Here is a 6,484-nt window from a genome sequence, read left to right as displayed (position 1 = left end):
ACAGTGTCACCAGCAAAGCACCCCCACACGATAACACCTCCTCCTCCATGCTTTTCGGTGGGAAATACACATGCGGAGATCATCCGTTCACCCACACCACGTCTCACAAAGACACAGTGGTTGGAACCAAAAATGTCAAATTTGGACTCCAGACCAAAGGACACATTTCCACCCGTCTAATTACATTTACATTTTAGTCATTTAGCAGACGCTCTTATCCAGAGCGACTTACAGTTAGTGAATTCATATTTTCTTTATACTGCCCCCCCATGGGAATCGAACCCACAACCCTGGCATTGCAAACGCCATGCTCTATCAACTGAGCTACATCCCTGCCGGCCATTCCCTCCCCTACCCTGGACAACGCTGGGCCAATTGTGCGCCGCCCATGAGTCTCCCGGTCGCGGCCGGCTGCGACAGAGCCTGGATTCGAACCAGGATCTCTAGTAGCACAATTAGCACTGCGATGCAGTGCCTTAGACCACTGCGCTATTCAGGAGCACTGGAGCATTGCTTGTGTTTCTTGGCCCAAGCAGGTCTCTTCTTCTTATTGGTGTCCTTTAGTAGTGGTTTCTTTGCAACAATTCGACCATGAAGGCCATGAAAAAAAAAAAAAAATTATGCACTCACTAACTGTAAATTGCTCTGGATAAGAGCGTCTACTAAATGACAAAAAAATAATAATTAACATGTAAATTCACACAGTCCCCTCTGAACAGTTGATGTTGAGATGTGTCTGTCACTTGAACTCTGTGAAGCATTTATTTGGGCTGCAATTTCTGAGGCAGGTAACTCTAACGAACTTATCCTCTGCAGCAGAGGTAACTCTGGGTCTTCCATTCCTGTGGTGGTCCTCATGAGAGCCAATTTCATAATAGTGCTTGATGGTTGTTGCGACTGCACTTGAAGAAACTTTCAAAGTTCTTGAAATGTTCCGTATTGACTGATCTTCATGTCTTAAAGTAATGATGGACTGTCGTTTCTCTTTGCTTATTTGAGCTGTTCTTGCCATAATATGGACTTGGTCCAAATAGGGCTATCTTCTGTATAACCCCCTACCTTGTCACAACACAACTGATTGGCTCAAACGCATTAAGAAGGAAAGAAATTCCACAAATTAACTTTTAACAAGGCACACCTTTTAATTTAAATGCATTCCAGGTGACTACCTCATGAAGCTGGTTGAGAGAATGCCAAGAGTGTGCAAAGCTGTCATCAAGGCAAAAGGTGGCTATTTGAAGAATCTCAAATATAAAATATATTTTGATTTGTTTAACACTTCTCTGGTTACTACATGATTCCATATGTTATTTCATAGTTTTGATGTCTTCACTATTATTCTACAATGTAGAAAATAGTAAAAATAAAGAAAAACCCTGGAATGAGTAGGTGTGTCCAAACTTTTGACTGGTACTGTAGATATATATATATATATAGAAAGAGAGAGATACTTTTTTTAGTTTGTTTTTTCTCTGTAATACTACTAGCCACTTAGCAATTTTATGAAGCTCTGGATAAGAGCGTCTGCTAAATGACTAAAATGTAAATGTAATGAAGTTGGCTTTAGTTAGCCCAGATAGGTTCCCAATCTCCTAAACTCATAACTAGCTACCAATAAGCAATTTTAGGCTGTCAATCAAGTTAGAGTAGCTAGCTTGTCTAACTATCTTAGCTGGCATGCCTGCTGGCAAGGTTGGTAGACTTTAGAAAAGCAAGGAAAAACTAAATGTACTGAATAAGATTCACATTCCTTTAAATCTTTTACCCAGATTTGAGCAGAGATGCAGAGAAGCATATCTAGTTTCTTTAAAAAATAAAAAACACCAGTCAGGAGGATACTGACAGCTTAAGAGGTATGTTTAGATATGCAGAAAAAAAGAACATAGTTTTTACATAGAATTAAAGGGAAATTTCACCGCTGCTCTATTTCACTATAAATATATGTTCATTAATATGTTATTAACATATCCTATATGTCATACAAATGTGAGAGTTTCTGCATCTCACCAGTAGGAACGGGCCAGCTACATTTCCTTGTTGTAAGCAAATCACAATAACCAGAATTCATAGCGATTTCAGGACGTGGAGGACCGCCCTGTGGAGGTGTATCCAATTGATGTGAGAAATTGCAAAATGTCTGTGTATGTAGCCAGCACTTTCAGCCAAAGGATTTCGAAACGGAATTGAAGTCTCAACTCATGGGGTTGCCATGTTGTCAAACGTAGAAAAAATTATGCTATTCCATCGATTTACCCCTTCACTTCAAAGAGGAAGGCATCCGATCAGCTAACATAAGCGCAGCAGAAAAGAAGTCAAGCTGAAGTGACGTTGCTAACATTACCTAGCTAGCTAACTAGCGAACTACATTTGTTTATCTAAACCAAAATCTAGCTAGTTAGCTTTCATAATACGCTGGCTAGACCTTCCAAAGCATATCAGTGTAAGCCAGCTGCTATCTGGCAATGTGATTTGTAACTTTGCAAGCTAATGTACTACTGCAGAAGCTAACAGTGGTCGGGAGAGGTTGTGTTTTCTCTAGCAGGAGGTAAGCTTGGCTTCTTATATGGTGTTGAGTAAAGCTTAAACCATGTATTTAGATTGTAGGTAGGTAGTTGTAGTTAGGTATTGTAGGTAGTTTATTTAGGTAGTTATTGTAGGTTATTGTAGGTAATTATTGTAGGTAAGTATTGTATACGGCGGAGCCCGGCGAAGCACGAGGCTAGCTAACCCACTACCTGGACCAATAAAGCTAGCTAGCTAGCAGGTAGCTACTGGTAACTTTTAGCAACGGTGGATAGTTGTTTCCAATGTTATTTCACGCTTAAGAGTACCTGTAATTAAGCCAGCTAGCTACCTACCATTCAGCTGTTTTTCTAACCTCATTATCTGAGGCATTAACGTTAGGTAGTTAGTAGCTACTGTACTTAATTACAGCTACTGATTGCAGAAGACAAATGTCTTCTTGTCTGCCACCCAGACAGCTGGCGTCGGGTAAGTTTGGCTTTATACATAGCTTGGGCTTTGTCGAGTAAGGCTTAAATTATGTATTTAGATTGTAGTTAGGTATTGTAGGTAGGCATCGTGGGCTGTTGTGGGTAGTTATTGTAGGTTAGCATTGTATTCGGCTGTGCCGGGTGTAGCACGAAGCTAGCTAGCTAGCTAACTCACCTCCTGGACTAGCTGGCGAGTAGCTATTAGCAACGGTAGCAACTAGATACAATATCCTTTTAGCCAGCTACATTTGTTCGCAGCGCCGCCGTTTTTCAAACAAAGTCAACACAGCAGCCATTGCTAGCTAGCCAACACGACCAGCTAGCTGTACTGTAGCAGCTAAATACAATATATTTGTGCTAGCTAGCCAACGTTTAATTATTGCTGCGTTATGAAAGGAACTAGACACGGACACGAATTATCTGTTTAGTGTGTTAACACACTATTGGTAGTTTGTTGTAACCAAGTATTGGTGCTAAACTGTGTGTTATTGGATGCTAGCATGCTAGTTAGCTATGGCGTCATAGTTAGCTAGCTGAATAAAGTAAGTTGAGTCTATTCCTGTAGTTCACAACAATTCTAATTTCTAAAGTGGAAGTTGGGAGAGTTTTTATTCGGGTGGTTCAGTGAAACAATTATAGTTTCTGAGGTGGAAGTTGGGTGAGTTATATTTGGGAGTTTTGGTGAGGGAGGCCCTACTCTCTCCTTTCCCAGATGTTTAGTTCATTTCATTCCGATCTCCTCTGCATTATTGTAGCCATTTGCTACAGCCTGTCAACTATGCCTCTGCCTATCCCTGTTCTCTCCTCTCCGCACAGGCTACACAAACGCCTCACACCGCGTGGCTGCTGCCTCTCTAACCTGGTGGTCCCTGCACGCACCCCACACCTGTAGTTCCAGGTCTCAGGCAGCCTCTGGAACTGCCGTTCTGCTGCCAACAAGGCTGACTTCATCCCAGCCTATGCTAACATCCAGTCCCTCGACTTCCTGGCGCTGACGGAAACATGGATTACCACTGAAAACACTGCTACTCCTACTGCTCTCTCCTCGTCTGACCATGTGTTCTCGCATACCCCGAGAGCATCTGGTCAGAGGGGTGGTGGCACAGGAATCCTCATCTCTCCCAAGTGGACATTCTCAATTTTTCCCCTAACCCATCTGTCTATCTCCTCATTTGAATTCCATGCTGTCACAGTCACTCGCCCATTTAAGCTTAATATCCTTGTCATCTATCGCCCTCCAGGTTCCCTTGGAGAGTTAATCAATGAGCTTGACGCCTTGATAAGTTCCTTTCCTGAGGATGGCTCACCCCTCACAGTTTTGGGGGATTTCAACCTCCCTACATCTACATTTGACTCATTTCTCTCTGCCTCCTTCTTTCCACTCCTCTCCTCTTTTGACCTCACCCTCTCACCGTCCCCCCCTACTCACAAGGCAGGCAATACGCTTGACCTCATCTTTACTAGATGCTGCTCTTCTACTAATCTCACTGCAACTCCCCTCCATGTCTCCGACCACTACTTTGTATCCTTTTCTCTCTCGCTCTCCTCCAACACTACTCACTCTGCCCCTACACAGATGGTAATGCGCCGCCGCAACCTTCGCTCTCTCTCTCCCACTACTCTCTCCTCTTCCATCCTATCATCTCTTCCCTCTGCTCAATCCTTCTCCCTCCAATCTCCTGATTCTGCCTCCTCAACCCTCCTCTCCTCCCTTTCTGCATCCTTTGACTCTCTGTGTCCCCTATCCTCCCGGCCGGCTCGGTCCTCCCCTCCAGCTCCGTGGCTTGATGACTCATTGCGAGCTCACAGAACAGAGCTCCGGGCAGCGGAGCGGAAATGGAAGAAAACTAAACTCCCTGCCGACCTGGCATCTTTTCACTCCCTCCTCTCTACATTTTCTTCATCTGTTTCTGCTGCTAAGGCCACTTTCTACCACTCTAAATTCCAAGCATCTGCCTCTAACCCTAGGAAGCTCTTTGCCACATTCTCCTCCCTGCTGAATCCTCCCCCCCCCCCCCCCTCTCTCTCTGTGGATGACTTCGTCAACCACTTTGAAAAGAAGATTGACGACATCCGATCCTCGTTTGTTAAGTCTAATGACACTGCTGGTCCTGCTCACACTGCCCTACCCTATGCTTTGACTTCTTTCTCCCCTCTCTCTCCAGATAAAATCCTGCGACTTGTGACTGCAGGCCGCCCAACAACCTGCCCGCTTGACCCCATCCCCTCCTCTCTTCTCCAGACCATCTCCGGTGACCTTCTCCCCTACCTCACCTCGCTGATCAACTCATCCTTGACCGCTGGCTATGTCCCTTCCGTCTTCAAGAGAGCGAGAGTTGCACCCCTTCTCAAAAAACTAACACTCGATCCCACTGATGTCAACAACTACAGACCAGTATCCCTTCTTTCTTTTCTTTCCAAAACTATTGAGCGTGCCGTCTTTAGCCAACTCTCTTGCTATCTCTCTCAGAATGACCTTCTTGATCCAAACCAGTCAGGTTTCAGGACTGGTCATTCAACTGAGACTGCTCTTCTCTGTGTCATGGAGGCTCTCCCCCCCACCCCCCCAATTTTTTTTTAAATAAAAATAAATAAATAAAGAAAAACTGTATATATTGTAAAGTGGTTATCCCACTGGCTATAGGGTGAATGCACCAATTTGTAAGTCGCTCTGGATAAGAGCGTCTGCTAAATGACGTAAATGTAAATGTAAATGTAACGTAATGTGTTCTGTTTAGAGTCCGATCCATTCAACATCTGCAGAGGCATCAACATCAAGCTCAGCACCAGGAGCTAGTGTAATTCACCTTCTAAAATCGTACTAAAATTGACTAAATCTTTCCATTATTCCGTGATGCGCAAATAAATATACTGGAGCTAGGCATAAACATGCTGCAGGTCTTGTTGTCATAGTTGGTGGGTTTACAAGTAGGCTACAACTTCTTCTGTAGTTTTCTTTGTATTATGGAGGCTTAGTTGATTGTTCATGCAAGGCTTGAAGTCTAAATTGGAGAAAATGAGGTATTAGTAAGGAGGGGATGGTGTGGGTGACTGACTGGTGTTGGTTGGGGGGTGGGTATTGTGTGTAAAGGTTAGTATGCATGATCTATTGACATGAATGGGTGGGTGGATATAGTACCTTGTTTGAGTGTGTATTGATGGGGACAAAGTAGTAAAATGTTGGCTAATCACTGACTACTGTGTGTCCTACAGAGGTTACTCCTGCTGCTGCTGATGACAATGACCTTGACGCCAACTTTAGTAGTACAGAGCCTGTAGACTCATTGGATGAAAGCTTTCAGCCTGGAATAAGCTCAAGCTCAACATCATCTGACTTTGAAACAAGCCAGGACAGCCAAAGTTATTTATGAAATCACAATACCCTCTTGAGAAAACAACATCACCAATACACTAAACTGTCTACAAGTCAAGCCCCCCTCAAACTTTTCACATCTTTGCAAACAGCCCATCTCAAATCAAATCAAATCAAA

The sequence above is a fragment of the Coregonus lavaretus genome, assembly GCF_964263955.1.
Source record: "Coregonus lavaretus genome assembly, chromosome: 33".
Taxonomy (NCBI): Eukaryota; Metazoa; Chordata; class Actinopteri; order Salmoniformes; family Salmonidae; genus Coregonus; species Coregonus lavaretus.
This window is presented reverse-complemented; position numbering follows the sequence as displayed.